The sequence below is a fragment of the Phalangium opilio genome, unplaced genomic scaffold, assembly GCF_054372755.1.
Source record: "Phalangium opilio isolate 3A_F unplaced genomic scaffold, DU_Popi_V2 ptg000523l_1, whole genome shotgun sequence".
Classification (NCBI taxonomy): Eukaryota; Metazoa; Arthropoda; class Arachnida; order Opiliones; family Phalangiidae; genus Phalangium; species Phalangium opilio.
The window spans coordinates 2,279,560-2,295,523 of NW_028324241.1; the positions used below are offsets into that span (position 1 = coordinate 2,279,560).

At 46.2% G+C, this 15,964-nt stretch overlaps 31 non-coding genes across 31 annotated transcripts; all 31 read left to right on the forward strand.

Moving 5' to 3' along the window:
• The first annotated feature begins 529 nt into the window (after positions 1-529).
• TRNAP-UGG (transfer RNA proline (anticodon UGG)) lies at positions 530-601 on the forward strand. Its single transcript has one exon. It is a non-coding gene; the product is annotated as a tRNA-Pro (tRNA).
• Positions 602-1,005: 404 nt separating this feature from the next.
• TRNAP-UGG (transfer RNA proline (anticodon UGG)) lies at positions 1,006-1,077 on the forward strand. The gene has a single exon. It is a non-coding gene; the product is annotated as a tRNA-Pro (tRNA).
• Positions 1,078-1,322: 245 nt separating this feature from the next.
• Positions 1,323-1,394, forward strand: TRNAP-UGG (transfer RNA proline (anticodon UGG)). Its single transcript has one exon. It is a non-coding gene; the product is annotated as a tRNA-Pro (tRNA).
• A 245-nt stretch (positions 1,395-1,639) lies between these two features.
• Positions 1,640-1,711, forward strand: TRNAP-UGG (transfer RNA proline (anticodon UGG)). Its single transcript has one exon. It is a non-coding gene; the product is annotated as a tRNA-Pro (tRNA).
• Positions 1,712-2,906: 1,195 nt separating this feature from the next.
• TRNAP-UGG (transfer RNA proline (anticodon UGG)) lies at positions 2,907-2,978 on the forward strand. Its single transcript has one exon. It is a non-coding gene; the product is annotated as a tRNA-Pro (tRNA).
• Positions 2,979-3,223: 245 nt separating this feature from the next.
• TRNAP-UGG (transfer RNA proline (anticodon UGG)) lies at positions 3,224-3,295 on the forward strand. Its single transcript has one exon. It is a non-coding gene; the product is annotated as a tRNA-Pro (tRNA).
• Positions 3,296-3,699: 404 nt separating this feature from the next.
• On the forward strand, positions 3,700-3,771 carry TRNAP-UGG (transfer RNA proline (anticodon UGG)). Its single transcript has one exon. It is a non-coding gene; the product is annotated as a tRNA-Pro (tRNA).
• A 720-nt stretch (positions 3,772-4,491) lies between these two features.
• On the forward strand, positions 4,492-4,563 carry TRNAP-UGG (transfer RNA proline (anticodon UGG)). The gene has a single exon. It is a non-coding gene; the product is annotated as a tRNA-Pro (tRNA).
• Positions 4,564-4,967: 404 nt separating this feature from the next.
• TRNAP-UGG (transfer RNA proline (anticodon UGG)) lies at positions 4,968-5,039 on the forward strand. Its single transcript has one exon. It is a non-coding gene; the product is annotated as a tRNA-Pro (tRNA).
• A 404-nt stretch (positions 5,040-5,443) lies between these two features.
• Positions 5,444-5,515, forward strand: TRNAP-UGG (transfer RNA proline (anticodon UGG)). The gene has a single exon. It is a non-coding gene; the product is annotated as a tRNA-Pro (tRNA).
• Positions 5,516-5,760: 245 nt separating this feature from the next.
• On the forward strand, positions 5,761-5,832 carry TRNAP-UGG (transfer RNA proline (anticodon UGG)). The gene has a single exon. It is a non-coding gene; the product is annotated as a tRNA-Pro (tRNA).
• Positions 5,833-6,236: 404 nt separating this feature from the next.
• TRNAP-UGG (transfer RNA proline (anticodon UGG)) lies at positions 6,237-6,308 on the forward strand. The gene has a single exon. It is a non-coding gene; the product is annotated as a tRNA-Pro (tRNA).
• An 85-nt stretch (positions 6,309-6,393) lies between these two features.
• TRNAP-UGG (transfer RNA proline (anticodon UGG)) lies at positions 6,394-6,465 on the forward strand. Its single transcript has one exon. It is a non-coding gene; the product is annotated as a tRNA-Pro (tRNA).
• A 404-nt stretch (positions 6,466-6,869) lies between these two features.
• TRNAP-UGG (transfer RNA proline (anticodon UGG)) lies at positions 6,870-6,941 on the forward strand. Its single transcript has one exon. It is a non-coding gene; the product is annotated as a tRNA-Pro (tRNA).
• A 720-nt stretch (positions 6,942-7,661) lies between these two features.
• TRNAP-UGG (transfer RNA proline (anticodon UGG)) lies at positions 7,662-7,733 on the forward strand. Its single transcript has one exon. It is a non-coding gene; the product is annotated as a tRNA-Pro (tRNA).
• A 404-nt stretch (positions 7,734-8,137) lies between these two features.
• Positions 8,138-8,209, forward strand: TRNAP-UGG (transfer RNA proline (anticodon UGG)). The gene has a single exon. It is a non-coding gene; the product is annotated as a tRNA-Pro (tRNA).
• A 721-nt stretch (positions 8,210-8,930) lies between these two features.
• TRNAP-UGG (transfer RNA proline (anticodon UGG)) lies at positions 8,931-9,002 on the forward strand. The gene has a single exon. It is a non-coding gene; the product is annotated as a tRNA-Pro (tRNA).
• Positions 9,003-9,406: 404 nt separating this feature from the next.
• TRNAP-UGG (transfer RNA proline (anticodon UGG)) lies at positions 9,407-9,478 on the forward strand. The gene has a single exon. It is a non-coding gene; the product is annotated as a tRNA-Pro (tRNA).
• A 404-nt stretch (positions 9,479-9,882) lies between these two features.
• TRNAP-UGG (transfer RNA proline (anticodon UGG)) lies at positions 9,883-9,954 on the forward strand. Its single transcript has one exon. It is a non-coding gene; the product is annotated as a tRNA-Pro (tRNA).
• Positions 9,955-10,199: 245 nt separating this feature from the next.
• On the forward strand, positions 10,200-10,271 carry TRNAP-UGG (transfer RNA proline (anticodon UGG)). Its single transcript has one exon. It is a non-coding gene; the product is annotated as a tRNA-Pro (tRNA).
• Positions 10,272-10,675: 404 nt separating this feature from the next.
• On the forward strand, positions 10,676-10,747 carry TRNAP-UGG (transfer RNA proline (anticodon UGG)). Its single transcript has one exon. It is a non-coding gene; the product is annotated as a tRNA-Pro (tRNA).
• A 720-nt stretch (positions 10,748-11,467) lies between these two features.
• Positions 11,468-11,539, forward strand: TRNAP-UGG (transfer RNA proline (anticodon UGG)). The gene has a single exon. It is a non-coding gene; the product is annotated as a tRNA-Pro (tRNA).
• Positions 11,540-11,943: 404 nt separating this feature from the next.
• TRNAP-UGG (transfer RNA proline (anticodon UGG)) lies at positions 11,944-12,015 on the forward strand. The gene has a single exon. It is a non-coding gene; the product is annotated as a tRNA-Pro (tRNA).
• A 245-nt stretch (positions 12,016-12,260) lies between these two features.
• Positions 12,261-12,332, forward strand: TRNAP-UGG (transfer RNA proline (anticodon UGG)). The gene has a single exon. It is a non-coding gene; the product is annotated as a tRNA-Pro (tRNA).
• A 561-nt stretch (positions 12,333-12,893) lies between these two features.
• TRNAP-UGG (transfer RNA proline (anticodon UGG)) lies at positions 12,894-12,965 on the forward strand. The gene has a single exon. It is a non-coding gene; the product is annotated as a tRNA-Pro (tRNA).
• A 404-nt stretch (positions 12,966-13,369) lies between these two features.
• TRNAP-UGG (transfer RNA proline (anticodon UGG)) lies at positions 13,370-13,441 on the forward strand. Its single transcript has one exon. It is a non-coding gene; the product is annotated as a tRNA-Pro (tRNA).
• A 721-nt stretch (positions 13,442-14,162) lies between these two features.
• Positions 14,163-14,234, forward strand: TRNAP-UGG (transfer RNA proline (anticodon UGG)). Its single transcript has one exon. It is a non-coding gene; the product is annotated as a tRNA-Pro (tRNA).
• Positions 14,235-14,638: 404 nt separating this feature from the next.
• On the forward strand, positions 14,639-14,710 carry TRNAP-UGG (transfer RNA proline (anticodon UGG)). The gene has a single exon. It is a non-coding gene; the product is annotated as a tRNA-Pro (tRNA).
• A 245-nt stretch (positions 14,711-14,955) lies between these two features.
• On the forward strand, positions 14,956-15,027 carry TRNAP-UGG (transfer RNA proline (anticodon UGG)). Its single transcript has one exon. It is a non-coding gene; the product is annotated as a tRNA-Pro (tRNA).
• Positions 15,028-15,589: 562 nt separating this feature from the next.
• TRNAP-UGG (transfer RNA proline (anticodon UGG)) lies at positions 15,590-15,661 on the forward strand. The gene has a single exon. It is a non-coding gene; the product is annotated as a tRNA-Pro (tRNA).
• An 87-nt stretch (positions 15,662-15,748) lies between these two features.
• TRNAP-UGG (transfer RNA proline (anticodon UGG)) lies at positions 15,749-15,820 on the forward strand. The gene has a single exon. It is a non-coding gene; the product is annotated as a tRNA-Pro (tRNA).
• Positions 15,821-15,964: the final 144 nt, after the last annotated feature.

A 15,964-nucleotide genomic window follows, 5' to 3' on the forward strand; every position in this document is an offset into this window, starting at 1 on the left:
ATTCAACTATCTACAGGTTAGGCCTATGAGTTGAGCATGTCTCAGATACGCATGGTCTGTTAGTCTAGGGGTATGATACTCGCTTTGGGTGCAAGTGGTCCCGGGTTCAAATCCCGGACGAACCCGAGTTTTTGAAGAAGTAACTTAGTGACTATTTAAATTCAACTATCTACAGGCTAGGCCTATGAGTTGAGCATGTCTCTAACACGCATGGTCCGTTGGTCTAGGGGTATGATACTCTCTTTGGGTGCGAGTGGTCCCGGGTTCAAATCCCGGACGGACCCGAGTTTTTCAAGAAGTATTTTAGTGACATTTAAATGCAACTAAATACAGGTTTGGCCTATGAGTGGAGCATGTTTATGATACGCATGATCCGTTGGTCTAGGGGTTTGATACTCGATTTGGGTGCGAGTGGTCCCCGGTTCAAATCCCGGTCGGACCCGAGTTTTTGAAGAAGTAACTTAGTGACTATTTAAATACAACTATCTACAGGTTAGGCCTATGAGTTGAGCATGTCTCTACCACGCATGGTCCGTTGGTCTAGGGGTATGATACTCGCTTTGGGTGCGAGTGGTCCCGGGTTCAAATCCCGGACGGACCCGAGTTTTTCAAGAAGTATTTTAGTGACATTAAAATGCAACTAAATACAGGTTTGGCCTATGAGTTGAGCATGGCTCTGATACGCATGGTCCGTTGGTCTAGGGGTATGATACTCGCTTTGGGTACGAGTGGTCCCCTGTTCAAATCCCGGACGGACCCGAGTTTTTGAAGAAGTAACTTAGTGACTATTTAAATTCAACTATCTACAGGTTAGGCCTATGAGTTGAGCATGTCTCAGATACGCATGGTCTGTTGGTCTAGGGGTATGATACTCGCTTTGGGTGCGAGTGGTCCCGGGTTCAAGTCCCGGACGAACCCGAGTTTTTGAAGAAGTAACTTAGTGACTATTTAAATTCAACTATCTACAGGTTAGGCCTATGAGTTGAGCATGTCTCTAACACGCATGGTCCGTTGGTCTAGGGGTATGATACTCGCTTTGGGTGCGAGTGGTCCCGGGTTCAAATCCCGGACGGACCCGAGTTTTTCAAAAAGTATTTTAGTGACATTTAAATGCAACTAAATACAGGTTTGGCCTATGAGTGGAGCATGTTTATGATACGCATGATCCGTTGGTCTTGGGGTTTGATACTCGATTTGGGTGCGAGTGGTCCCCGGTTCAAATCCCGGTCGGACCCGAGTTTTTGAAGAAGTAACTTAGTGACTATTTAAATACAACTATCTACAGGTTAGGCCTATGAGTTGAGCATGTCTCTACCACGCATGGTCCGTTGGTCTAGGGGTATGATACTCGCTTTGGGTGCGAGTGGTCCCGGGTTCAAATCCCGGACGGACCCGAGTTTTTCAAGAAGTATTTTAGTGACATTAAAATGCAACTAAATACAGGTTTGGCCTATGAGTTGAGCATGTCTCACATACGCATGGTCTGTTGGTCTAGGGGTATGATACTCGCTTTGGGTGCGAGTGGTCCCGGGTTCAAATCCCGGACGAACCCGAGTTTTTGAAGAAGTAACTTAGTGACTATTTAAATTCAACTATCTACAGGTTAGGCCTATGAGTTGAGCATGTCTCTAACACGCATGGTCCGTTGGTCTAGGGGTATGATACTCGCTTTGGGTGCGAGTGGTCCCGGGTTCAAATCCCGGACGGACCCGAGTTTTTCAAGAAGTATTTTAGTGACATTAAATGCAACTAAATACAGGTTTGGCCTATGAGTTGAGCATGGCTCTGATACGCATGGTCCGTTGGTCTAGGGGTATGATACTCGCTTTGGGTACGAGTGGTCCCCTGTTCAAATCCCGGACGGACCCGAGTTTTAGAAGAAGTAACTTAGTGACTATTTAAATTCAACTATCTACAGGTTAGGCCTATGAGTTGAGCATGTCTCAGATACGCATGGTCTGTTAGTCTAGGGGTATGATACTCGCTTTGGGTGCAAGTGGTCCCGGGTTCAAATCCCGGACGAACCCGAGTTTTTGAAGAAGTAACTTAGTGACTATTTAAATTCAACTATCTACAGGCTAGGCCTATGAGTTGAGCATGTCTCTAACACGCATGGTCCGTTGGTCTAGGGGTATGATACTCTCTTTGGGTGCGAGTGGTCCCGGGTTCAAATCCCGGACGGACCCGAGTTTTTCAAGAAGTATTTTAGTGACATTTAAATGCAACTAAATACAGGTTTGGCCTATGAGTGGAGCATGTTTATGATACGCATGATCCGTTGGTCTAGGGGTTTGATACTCGATTTGGGTGCGAGTGGTCCCCGGTTCAAATCCCGGTCGGACCCGAGTTTTTGAAGAAGTAACTTAGTGACTATTTAAATACAACTATCTACAGGTTAGGCCTATGAGTTGAGCATGTCTCTACCACGCATGGTCCGTTGGTCTAGGGTATGATACTCGCTTTGGGTGCGAGTGGTCCCGGGTTCAAATCCCGGACGGACCCGAGTTTTTCAAGAAGTATTTTAGTGACATTAAAATGCAACTAAATACAGGTTTGGCCTATGAGTTGAGCATGGCTCTGATACGCATGGTCCGTTGGTCTAGGGGTATGATACTCGCTTTGGGTACGAGTGGTCCCCTGTTCAAATCCCGGACGGACCCGAGTTTTTGAAGAAGTAACTTAGTGACTATTTAAATTCAACTATCTACAGGTTAGGCCTATGAGTTGAGCATGTCTCAGATACGCATGGTCTGTTGGTCTAGGGGTATGATACTCGCTTTGGGTGCGAGTGGTCCCGGGTTCAAGTCCCGGACGAACCCGAGTTTTTGAAGAAGTAACTTAGTGACTATTTAAATTCAACTATCTACAGGTTAGGCCTATGAGTTGAGCATGTCTCTAACACGCATGGTCCGTTGGTCTAGGGGTATGATACTCGCTTTGGGTGCGAGTGGTCCCGGGTTCAAATCCCGGACGGACCCGAGTTTTTCAAAAAGTATTTTAGTGACATTTAAATGCAACTAAATACAGGTTTGGCCTATGAGTGGAGCATGTTTATGATACGCATGATCCGTTGGTCTTGGGGTTTGATACTCGATTTGGGTGCGAGTGGTCCCCGGTTCAAATCCCGGTCGGACCCGAGTTTTTGAAGAAGTAACTTAGTGACTATTTAAATACAACTATCTACAGGTTAGGCCTATGAGTTGAGCATGTCTCTACCACGCATGGTCCGTTGGTCTAGGGGTATGATACTCGCTTTGGGTGCGAGTGGTCCCGGGTTCAAATCCCGGACGGACCCGAGTTTTTCAAGAAGTATTTTAGTGACATTAAAATGCAACTAAATACAGGTTTGGCCTATGAGTTGAGCATGGCTCTGATACGCATGGTCCGTTGGTCTAGGGGTATGATACTCGCTTTGGGTACGAGTGGTCCCCTGTTCAAATCCCGGACGGACCCGAGTTTTTGAAGAAGTAACTTAGTGACTATTTAAATTCAACTATCTACAGGTTAGGCCTATGAGTTGAGCATGTCTCACATACGCATGGTCTGTTGGTCTAGGGGTATGATACTCGCTTTGGGTGCGAGTGGTCCCGGGTTCAAATCCCGGACGAACCCGAGTTTTTGAAGAAGTAACTTAGTGACTATTTAAATTCAACTATCTACAGGTTAGGCCTATGAGTTGAGCATGTCTCTAACACGCATGGTCCGTTGGTCTAGGGGTATGATACTCGCTTTGGGTGCGAGTGGTCCCGGGTTCAAATCCCGGACGGACCCGAGTTTTTCAAGAAGTATTTTAGTGACATTAAATGCAACTAAATACAGGTTTGGCCTATGAGTTGAGCATGGCTCTGATACGCATGGTCCGTTGGTCTAGGGGTATGATACTCGCTTTGGGTACGAGTGGTCCCCTGTTCAAATCCCGGACGGACCCGAGTTTTTGAAGAAGTAACTTAGTGACTATTTAAATTCAACTATCTACAGGTTAGGCCTATGAGTTGAGCATGTCTCAGATACGCATGGTCTGTTAGTCTAGGGGTATGATACTCGCTTTGGGTGCAAGTGGTCCCGGGTTCAAATCCCGGACGAACCCGAGTTTTTGAAGAAGTAACTTAGTGACTATTTAAATTCAACTATCTACAGGCTAGGCCTATGAGTTGAGCATGTCTCTAACACGCATGGTCCGTTGGTCTAGGGGTATGATACTCTCTTTGGGTGCGAGTGGTCCCGGGTTCAAATCCCGGACGGACCCGAGTTTTTCAAGAAGTATTTTAGTGACATTTAAATGCAACTAAATACAGGTTTGGCCTATGAGTGGAGCATGTTTATGATACGCATGATCCGTTGGTCTAGGGGTTTGATACTCGATTTGGGTGCGAGTGGTCCCCGGTTCAAATCCCGGTCGGACCCGAGTTTTTGAAGAAGTAACTTAGTGACTATTTAAATACAACTATCTACAGGTTAGGCCTATGAGTTGAGCATGTCTCTACCACGCATGGTCCGTTGGTCTAGGGGTATGATACTCGCTTTGGGTGCGAGTGGTCCCGGGTTCAAATCCCGGACGGACCCGAGTTTTTCAAGAAGTATTTTAGTGACATTAAAATGCAACTAAATACAGGTTTGGCCTATGAGTTGAGCATGGCTCTGATACGCATGGTCCGTTGGTCTAGGGGTATGATACTCGCTTTGGGTACGAGTGGTCCCCTGTTCAAATCCCGGACGGACCCGAGTTTTTGAAGAAGTAACTTAGTGACTATTTAAATTCAACTATCTACAGGTTAGGCCTATGAGTTGAGCATGTCTCAGATACGCATGGTCTATAGGTCTAGGGGTATGATACTCGCTTTGGGTGCGAGTGGTCCCGGGTTCAAATCCCGGACGAACCCGAGTTTTTGAAGAAGTAACTTAGTGACTATTTAAATTCAACTATCTACAGGTTAGGCCTATGAGTTGAGCATGTCTCTAACACGCATGGTCCGTTGGTCTAGGGGTATGATACTCGCTTTGGGTGCGAGTGGTCCCGGGTTCAAATCCCGGACGGACCCGAGTTTTTCAAGAAGTATTTTAGTGACATTAAAATGCAACTAAATACAGGTTTGGCCTATGAGTTGAGCATGGCTCTGATACGCATGGTCCGTTGGTCTAGGGGTATGATACTCGCTTTGGGTACGAGTGGTCCCCTGTTCAAATCCCGCACGGACCCGAGTTTTTGAAGAAGTAACTTAGTGACTATTTAAATTCAACTATCTACAGGTTAGGCCTATGAGTTGAGCATGTCTCAGATACGCATGGTCTGTTGGTCTAGGGGTATGATACTCGCTTTGGGTGCGAGTGGTCCCGGGTTCAAGTCCCGGACGAACCCGAGTTTTTGAAGAAGTAACTTAGTGACTATTTAAATTCAACTATCTACAGGTTAGGCCTATGAGTTGAGCATGTCTCTAACACGCATGGTCCGTTGGTCTAGGGGTATGATACTCGCTTTGGGTGCGAGTGGTCCCGGGTTCAAATCCCGGACGGACCCGAGTTTTTCAAAAAGTATTTTAGTGACATTTAAATGCAACTAAATACAGGTTTGGCCTATGAGTGGAGCATGTTTATGATACGCATGATCCGTTGGTCTAGGGGTTTGATACTCGATTTGGGTGCGAGTGGTCCCCGGTTCAAATCCCGGTCGGACCCGAGTTTTTGAAGAAGTAACTTAGTGACTATTTAAATACAACTATCTACAGGTTAGGCCTATGAGTTGAGCATGTCTCTACCACGCATGGTCCGTTGGTCTAGGGGTATGATACTCGCTTTGGGTGCGAGTGGTCCCGGGTTCAAATCCCGGACGGACCCGAGTTTTTCAAGAAGTATTTTAGTGACATTAAAATGCAACTAAATACAGGTTTGGCCTATGAGTTGAGCATGGCTCTGATACGCATGGTCCGTTGGTCTAGGGGTATGATACTCGCTTTGGGTACGAGTGGTCCCCTGTTCAAATCCCGGACGGACCCGAGTTTTTGAAGAAGTAACTTAGTGACTATTTAAATTCAACTATCTACAGGTTAGGCCTATGAGTTGAGCATGTCTCACATACGCATGGTCTGTTGGTCTAGGGGTATGATACTCGCTTTGGGTGCGAGTGGTCCCGGGTTCAAATCCCGGACGAACCCGAGTTTTTGAAGAAGTAACTTAGTGACTATTTAAATTCAACTATCTACAGGTTAGGCCTATGAGTTGAGCATGTCTCTAACACGCATGGTCCGTTGGTCTAGGGGTATGATACTCGCTTTGGGTGCGAGTGGTCCCGGGTTCAAATCCCGGACGGACCCGAGTTTTTCAAGAAGTATTTTAGTGACATTAAATGCAACTAAATACAGGTTTGGCCTATGAGTTGAGCATGTCTCTACCACGCATGGTCCGTTGGTCTAGGGGTATGATACTCGCTTTGGGTGCGAGTGGTCCCGGGTTCAAATCCCGGACGGACCCGAGTTTTTCAAGAAGTATTTTAGTGACATTAAAATGCAACTAAATACAGGTTTGGCCTATGAGTTGAGCATGGCTCTGATACGCATGGTCCGTTGGTCTAGGGGTATGATACTCGCTTTGGGTACGAGTGGTCCCCTGTTCAAATCCCGGACGGACCCGAGTTTTTGAAGAAGTAACTTAGTGACTATTTAAATTCAACTATCTACAGGTTAGGCCTATGAGTTGAGCATGTCTCACATACGCATGGTCTGTTGGTCTAGGGGTATGATACTCGCTTTGGGTGCGAGTGGTCCCGGGTTCAAATCCCGGACGAACCCGAGTTTTTGAAGAAGTAACTTAGTGACTATTTAAATTCAACTATCTACAGGTTAGGCCTATGAGTTGAGCATGTCTCTAACACGCATGGTCCGTTGGTCTAGGGGTATGATACTCGCTTTGGGTGCGAGTGGTCCCGGGTTCAAATCCCGGACGGACCCGAGTTTTTCAAGAAGTATTTTAGTGACATTAAATGCAACTAAATACAGGTTTGGCCTATGAGTTGAGCATGGCTCTGATACGCATGGTCCGTTGGTCTAGGGGTATGATACTCGCTTTGGGTACGAGTGGTCCCCTGTTCAAATCCCGGACGGACCCGAGTTTTTGAAGAAGTAACTTAGTGACTATTTAAATTCAACTATCTACAGGTTAGGCCTATGAGTTGAGCATGTCTCAGATACGCATGGTCTGTTAGTCTAGGGGTATGATACTCGCTTTGGGTGCAAGTGGTCCCGGGTTCAAATCCCGGACGAACCCGAGTTTTTGAAGAAGTAACTTAGTGACTATTTAAATTCAACTATCTACAGGCTAGGCCTATGAGTTGAGCATGTCTCTAACACGCATGGTCCGTTGGTCTAGGGGTATGATACTATCTTTGGGTGCGAGTGGTCCCGGGTTCAAATCCCGGACGGACCCGAGTTTTTCAAGAAGTATTTTAGTGACATTTAAATGCAACTAAATACAGGTTTGGCCTATGAGTGGAGCATGTTTATGATACGCATGATCCGTTGGTCTAGGGGTTTGATACTCGATTTGGGTGCGAGTGGTCCCCGGTTCAAATCCCGGTCGGACCCGAGTTTTTGAAGAAGTAACTTAGTGACTATTTAAATACAACTATCTACAGGTTAGGCCTATGAGTTGAGCATGTCTCTACCACGCATGGTCCGTTGGTCTAGGGGTATGATACTCGCTTTGGGTGCGAGTGGTCCCGGGTTCAAATCCCGGACGGACCCGAGTTTTTCAAGAAGTATTTTAGTGACATTAAAATGCAACTAAATACAGGTTTGGCCTATGAGTTGAGCATGGCTCTGATACGCATGGTCCGTTGGTCTAGGGGTATGATACTCGCTTTGGGTACGAGTGGTCCCCTGTTCAAATCCCGGACGGACCCGAGTTTTTGAAGAAGTAACTTAGTGACTATTTAAATTCAACTATCTACAGGTTAGGCCTATGAGTTGAGCATGTCTCAGATACGCATGGTCTATAGGTCTAGGGGTATGATACTCGCTTTGGGTGCGAGTGGTCCCGGGTTCAAATCCCGGACGAACCCGAGTTTTTGAAGAAGTAACTTAGTGACTATTTAAATTCAACTATCTACAGGTTAGGCCTATGAGTTGAGCATGTCTCTAACACGCATGGTCCGTTGGTCTAGGGGTATGATACTCGCTTTGGGTGCGAGTGGTCCCGGGTTCAAATCCCGGACGGACCCGAGTTTTTCAAGAAGTATTTTAGTGACATTAAAATGCAACTAAATACAGGTTTGGCCTATGAGTTGAGCATGGCTCTGATACGCATGGTCCGTTGGTCTAGGGGTATGATACTCGCTTTGGGTACGAGTGGTCCCCTGTTCAAATCCCGCACGGACCCGAGTTTTTGAAGAAGTAACTTAGTGACTATTTAAATTCAACTATCTACAGGTTAGGCCTATGAGTTGAGCATGTCTCAGATACGCATGGTCTGTTGGTCTAGGGGTATGATACTCGCTTTGGGTGCGAGTGGTCCCGGGTTCAAGTCCCGGACGAACCCGAGTTTTTGAAGAAGTAACTTAGTGACTATTTAAATTCAACTATCTACAGGTTAGGCCTATGAGTTGAGCATGTCTCTAACACGCATGGTCCGTTGGTCTAGGGGTATGATACTCGCTTTGGGTGCGAGTGGTCCCGGGTTCAAATTCCGGACGGACCCGAGTTTTTCAAAAAGTATTTTAGTGACATTTAAATGCAACTAAATACAGGTTTGGCCTATGAGTGGAGCATGTTTATGATACGCATGATCCGTTGGTCTAGGGGTTTGATACTCGATTTGGGTGCGAGTGGTCCCCGGTTCAAATCCCGGTCGGACCCGAGTTTTTGAAGAAGTAACTTAGTGACTATTTAAATACAACTATCTACAGGTTAGGCCTATGAGTTGAGCATGTCTCTACCACGCATGGTCCGTTGGTCTAGGGGTATGATACTCGCTTTGGGTGCGAGTGGTCCCGGGTTCAAATCCCGGACGGACCCGAGTTTTTCAAGAAGTATTTTAGTGACATTAAAATGCAACTAAATACATGTTTGGCCTATGAGTTGAGCATGGCTCTGATACGCATGGTCCGTTGGTCTAGGGGTATGATACTCGCTTTGGGTACGAGTGGTCCCCTGTTCAAATCCCGGACGGACCCGAGTTTTTGAAGAAGTAACTTAGTGACTATTTAAATTCAACTATCTACAGGTTAGGCCTATGAGTTGAGCATGTCTCAGATACGCATGGTCTATAGGTCTAGGGGTATGATACTCGCTTTGGGTGCGAGTGGTCCCGGGTTCAAATCCCGGACGAACCCGAGTTTTTGAAGAAGTAACTTAGTGACTATTTAAATTCAACTATCTACAGGTTAGGCCTATGAGTTGAGCATGTCTCTAACACGCATGGTCCGTTGGTCTAGGGGTATGATACTCGCTTTGGGTGCGAGTGGTCCCGGGTTCAAATCCCGGACGGACCCGAGTTTTTCAAGAAGTATTTTAGTGACATTAAAATGCAACTAAATACAGGTTTGGCCTATGAGTTGAGCATGGCTCTGATACGCATGGTCCGTTGGTCTAGGGGTATGATACTCGCTTTGGGTACGAGTGGTCCCCTGTTCAAATCCCGGACGGACCCGAGTTTTTGAAGAAGTAACTTAGTGACTATTTAAATTCAACTATCTACAGGTTAGGCCTATGAGTTGAGCATGTCTCAGATACGCATGGTCTGTTGGTCTAGGGGTATGATACTCGCTTTGGGTGCGAGTGGTCCCGGGTTCAAGTCCCGGACGAACCCGAGTTTTTGAAGAAGTAACTTAGTGACTATTTAAATTCAACTATCTACAGGTTAGGCCTATGAGTTGAGCATGTCTCTAACACGCATGGTCCGTTGGTCTAGGGGTATGATACTCGCTTTGGGTGCGAGTGGTCCCGGGTTCAAATCCCGGACGGACCCGAGTTTTTCAAAAAGTATTTTAGTGACATTTAAATGCAACTAAATACAGGTTTGGCCTATGAGTGGAGCATGTTTATGATACGCATGATCCGTTGGTCTAGGGGTTTGATACTCGATTTGGGTGCGAGTGGTCCCCGGTTCAAATCCCGGTCGGACCCGAGTTTTTGAAGAAGTAACTTAGTGACTATTTAAATACAACTATCTACAGGTTAGGCCTATGAGTTGAGCATGTCTCTACCACGCATGGTCCGTTGGTCTAGGGGTATGATACTCGCTTTGGGTGCGAGTGGTCCCGGGTTCAAATCCCGGACGGACCCGAGTTTTTCAAGAAGTATTTTAGTGACATTAAAATGCAACTAAATACAGGTTTGGCCTATGAGTTGAGCATGGCTCTGATACGCATGGTCCGTTGGTCTAGGGGTATGATACTCGCTTTGGGTACGAGTGGTCCCCTGTTCAAATCCCGGACGGACCCGAGTTTTTGAAGAAGTAACTTAGTGACTATTTAAATTCAACTATCTACAGGTTAGGCCTATGAGTTGAGCATGTCTCACATACGCATGGTCTGTTGGTCTAGGGGTATGATACTCGCTTTGGGTGCGAGTGGTCCCGGGTTCAAATCCCGGACGAACCCGAGTTTTTGAAGAAGTAACTTAGTGACTATTTAAATTCAACTATCTACAGGTTAGGCCTATGAGTTGAGCATGTCTCTAACACGCATGGTCCGTTGGTCTAGGGGTATGATACTCGCTTTGGGTGCGAGTGGTCCCGGGTTCAAATCCCGGACGGACCCGAGTTTTTCAAGAAGTATTTTAGTGACATTAAATGCAACTAAATACAGGTTTGGCCTATGAGTTGAGCATGGCTCTGATACGCATGGTCCGTTGGTCTAGGGGTATGATACTCGCTTTGGGTACGAGTGGTCCCCTGTTCAAATCCCGGACGGACCCGAGTTTTTGAAGAAGTAACTTAGTGACTATTTAAATTCAACTATCTACAGGTTAGGCCTATGAGTTGAGCATGTCTCAGATACGCATGGTCTGTTAGTCTAGGGGTATGATACTCGCTTTGGGTGCAAGTGGTCCCGGGTTCAAATCCCGGACGAACCCGAGTTTTTGAAGAAGTAACTTAGTGACTATTTAAATTCAACTATCTACAGGCTAGGCCTATGAGTTGAGCATGTCTCTAACACGCATGGTCCGTTGGTCTAGGGGTATGATACTCTCTTTGGGTGCGAGTGGTCCCGGGTTCAAATCCCGGACGGACCCGAGTTTTTCAAGAAGTATTTTAGTGACATTTAAATGCAACTAAATACAGGTTTGGCCTATGAGTGGAGCATGTTTATGATACGCATGATCCGTTGGTCTAGGGGTTTGATACTCGATTTGGGTGTGAGTGGTCCCCGGTTCAAATCCCGGTCGGACCCGAGTTTTTGAAGAAGTAACTTAGTGACTATTTAAATACAACTATCTACAGGTTAGGCCTATGAGTTGAGCATGTCTCTACCACGCATGGTCCGTTGGTCTAGGGGTATGATACTCGCTTTGGGTGCGAGTGGTCCCGGGTTCAAATCCCGGACGGACCCGAGTTTTTCAAGAAGTATTTTAGTGACATTAAAATGCAACTAAATACAGGTTTGGCCTATGAGTTGAGCATGGCTCTGATACGCATGGTCCGTTGGTCTAGGGGTATGATACTCGCTTTGGGTACGAGTGGTCCCCTGTTCAAATCCCGGACGGACCCGAGTTTTTGAAGAAGTAACTTAGTGACTATTTAAATTCAACTATCTACAGGTTAGGCCTATGAGTTGAGCATGTCTCAGATACGCATGGTCTATTGGTCTAGGGGTATGATACTCGCTTTGGGTGCGAGTGGTCCCGGGTTCAAATCCCGGACGAACCCGAGTTTTTGAAGAAGTAACTTAGTGACTATTTAAATTCAACTATCTACAGGTTAGGCCTATGAGTTGAGCATGTCTCTAACACGCATGGTCCGTTGGTCTAGGGGTATGATACTCGCTTTGGGTGCGAGTGGTCCCGGGTTCAAATCCCGGACGGACCCGAGTTTTTCAAGAAGTATTTTAGTGACATTTAAATGCAACTAAATACAGGTTTGGCCTATGAGTGGAGCATGTTTATGATACGCATGATCCGTTGGTCTAGGGGTTTGATACTCGATTTGGGTGCGAGTGGTCCCCGGTTCAAATCCCGGTCGGACCCGAGTTTTTGAAGAAGTAACTTAGTGACTATTTAAATACAACTATCTACAGGTTAGGCCTATGAGTTGAGCATGTCTCTACCACACATGGTCCGTTGGTCTAGGGGTATGATACTCGCTTTGGGTGCGAGTGGTCCCGGGTTCAAATCCCGGACGGACCCGAGTTTTTCAAGAAGTATTTTAGTGACATTAAAATGCAACTAAATACAGGTTTGGCCTATGAGTTGAGCATGGCTCTGATACGCATGGTCCGTTGGTCTAGGGGTATGATACTCGCTTTGGGTACGAGTGGTCCCCTGTTCAAATCCCGGACGGACCCGAGTTTTTGAAGAAGTAACTTAGTGACTATTTAAATTCAACTATCTACAGGTTAGGCCTATGAGTTGAGCATGTCTCAGGTACGCATGGTCTGTTGGTCTAGGGGTATGATACTCGCTTTGGTTCGAGTGGTCCCCTGTTCAAATCCCGGACGGACCCGAGTTTTTGAAGAAGTAACTTAGTGACTATTTAAATTCAACTATCTACAGGTTAGGCCTATGAGTTGAGCATGTCTCAGGTACGCATGGTCTGTTGGTCTAGGGGTATGATACTCGCTTTGGTTCGAGTGGTCCCCTGTTCAAATCCCGGACGGACCCGAGTTTTTGAAGAAGTAACTTAGTGACTATTTAAATTCAACTATCTACAGGTTAGGCCTATGAGTTGAGCATGTCTCAGATACGCATGGTCTGTTGGTCTAGGGGTATGATACTCGCTTTGGGTGCGAGAGGTCCCGGGTTCAAATCCCGGACGAACCCGAGTTTTTGAAGAAGTAACTTAGTGACTATTTAAATTCAACTATCTACAGGCTAGGCCTATGAGTTGAGCATGTCTCTAACACGCATGGTCCGTTGGTCTAGGGGTATGATACTCTCTTTGGGTGCGAGTGGTCCCGGGTTCAAATCCCGGACGGACCCGAGTTTTTCAAGAAGTATTTTAGTGACATTTAAATGCAACTAAATACAGGTTTGGCCTATGAGTGGAGCATGTTTATGATACGCATGATCCGTTGGTCTAGGGGTTTGATACTCGATTTGGGTGTGAGTGGTCCCCGGTTCAAATCCCGGTCGGACCCGAGTTTTTGAAGAAGTAACTTAGTGACTATTTAAATACAACTATCTACAGGTTAGGCCTATGAGTTGAGCATGTCTCTACCACGCATGGTCCGTTGGTCTAGGGGTATGATACTCGCTTTGGGTGCGAGTGGTCCCGGGTTCAAATCCCGGACGGACCCGAGTTTTTCAAGAAGTATTTTAGTGACATTAAAATGCAACTAAATACAGGTTTGGCCTATGAGTTGAGCATGGCTCTGATACGCATGGTCCGTTGGTCTAGGGGTATGATACTCGCTTTGGGTACGAGTGGTCCCCTGTTCAAATCCCGGACGGACCCGAGTTTTTGAAGAAGTAACTTAGTGACTATTTAAATTCAACTATCTACAGGTTAGGCCTATGAGTTGAGCATGTCTCAGATACGCATGGTCTATTGGTCTAGGGGTATGATACTCGCTTTGGGTGCGAGTGGTCCCGGGTTCAAATCCCGGACGAACCCGAGTTTTTGAAGAAGTAACTTAGTGACTATTTAAATTCAACTATCTACAGGCTAGGCCTATGAGTTGAGCATGTCTCTAACACGCATGGTCCGTTGGTCTAGGGGTATGATACTCTCTTTGGGTGCGAGTGGTCCCGGGTTCAAATCCCGGACGGACCCGAGTTTTTCAAGAAGTATTTTAGTGACATTTAAATGCAACTAAATACAGGTTTGACCTATGAGTGGAGCATGTTTATGATACGCATGATCCGTTGGTCTAGGGGTTTGATACTCGATTTGGGTGTGAGTGGTCCCCGGTTCAAATCCCGGTCGGACCCGAGTTTTTGAAGAAGTAACTTAGTGACTATTTAAATACAACTATCTACAGGTTAGGCCTATGAGTTGAGCATGTCTCTACCACGCATGGTCCGTTGGTCTAGGGGTATGATACTCGCTTTGGGTGCGAGTGGTCCCGGGTTCAAATCCCGGACGGACCCGAGTTTTTCAAGAAGTATTTTAGTGACATTAAAATGCAACTAAATACATGTTTGGCCTATGAGTTGAGCATGGCTCTGATACGCATGGTCCGTTGGTCTAGGGGTATGATACTCGCTTTGGGTACGAGTGGTCCCCTGTTCAAATCCCGGACGGACCCGAGTTTTTGAAGAAGTAACTTAGTGACTATTTAAATTCAACTATCTACAGGTTAGGCCTATGAGTTGAGCATGTCTCAGATACGCATGGTCTATTGGTCTAGGGGTATGATACTCGCTTTGGGTGCGAGTGGTCCCGGGTTCAAATCCCGGACGAACCCGAGTTTTTGAAGAAGTAACTTAGTGACTATTTAAATTCAACTATCTACAGGTTAGGCCTATGAGTTGAGCATGTCTCTAACACGCATGGTCCGTTGGTCTAGGGGTATGATACTCGCTTTGGGTGCGAGTGGTCCCGGGTTCAAATCCCGGACGGACCCGAGTTTTTCAAGAAGTATTTTAGTGACATTTAAATGCAACTAAATACAGGTTTGGCCTATGAGTGGAGCATGTTTATGATACGCATGATCCGTTGGTCTAGGGGTTTGATACTCGATTTGGGTGCGAGTGGTCCCCGGTTCAAATCCCGGTCGGACCCGAGTTTTTGAAGAAGTAACTTAGTGACTATTTAAATACAACTATCTACAGGTTAGGCCTATGAGTTGAGCATGTCTCTACCACACATGGTCCGTTGGTCTAGGGGTATGATACTCGCTTTGGGTGCGAGTGGTCCCGGGTTCAAATCCCGGACGGACCCGAGTTTTTCAAGAAGTATTTTAGTGACATTAAAATGCAACTAAATACAGGTTTGGCCTATGAGTTGAGCATGGCTCTGATACGCATGGTCCGTTGGTCTAGGGGTATGATACTCGCTTTGGGTACGAGTGGTCCCCTGTTCAAATCCCGGACGGACCCGAGTTTTTGAAGAAGTAACTTAGTGACTATTTAAATTCAACTATCTACAGGTTAGGCCTATGAGTTGAGCATGTCTCAGATACGCATGGTCTGTTGGTCTAGGGGTATGATACTCGCTTTGGGTGCGAGTGGTCCCGGGTTCAAATCCCGGACGAACCCGGGTTTTTGAAGAAGTAACTTAGTGACTATTTAAATTCAACTATCTACAGGTTAGGCCTATGAGTTGAGCATGTCTCAGGTACGCATGGTCTGTTGGTCTAGGGGTATGATACTCGCTTTGGTTCGAGTGGTCCCCTGTTCAAATCCCGGACGGACCCGAGTTTTTGAAGAAGTAACTTAGTGACTATTTAAATTCAACTATCTACAGGTTAGGCCTATGAGTTGAGCATGTCTCAGATACGCATGGTCTGTTGGTCTAGGGGTATGATACTCGCTTTGGGTGCGAGAGGTCCCGGGTTCAAATCCCGGACGAACCCGAGTTTTTGAAGAAGTAACTTAGTGACTATTTAAATTCAACTATCTACAGGTTAAGCCTATGAGTTGAGCATGTCTCTAACACGCATGGTCCGTTGGTCTAGGGGTATGATACTCTCTTTGGGTGCGAGTGGTCCCGGGTTCAAATCCCGGACGGACCAGAGTTTTTCAAGAAGTATTTTAGTGACATTTAAATGCAACTAAATACAGGTTTGGCCTATGAGTTGAGCATGTTTATGATACGCATGATCCGTTGGTCTAGGGGTTTGATACTCGATTTGGGTGCGAGTGGTCCCCGGTTCAAA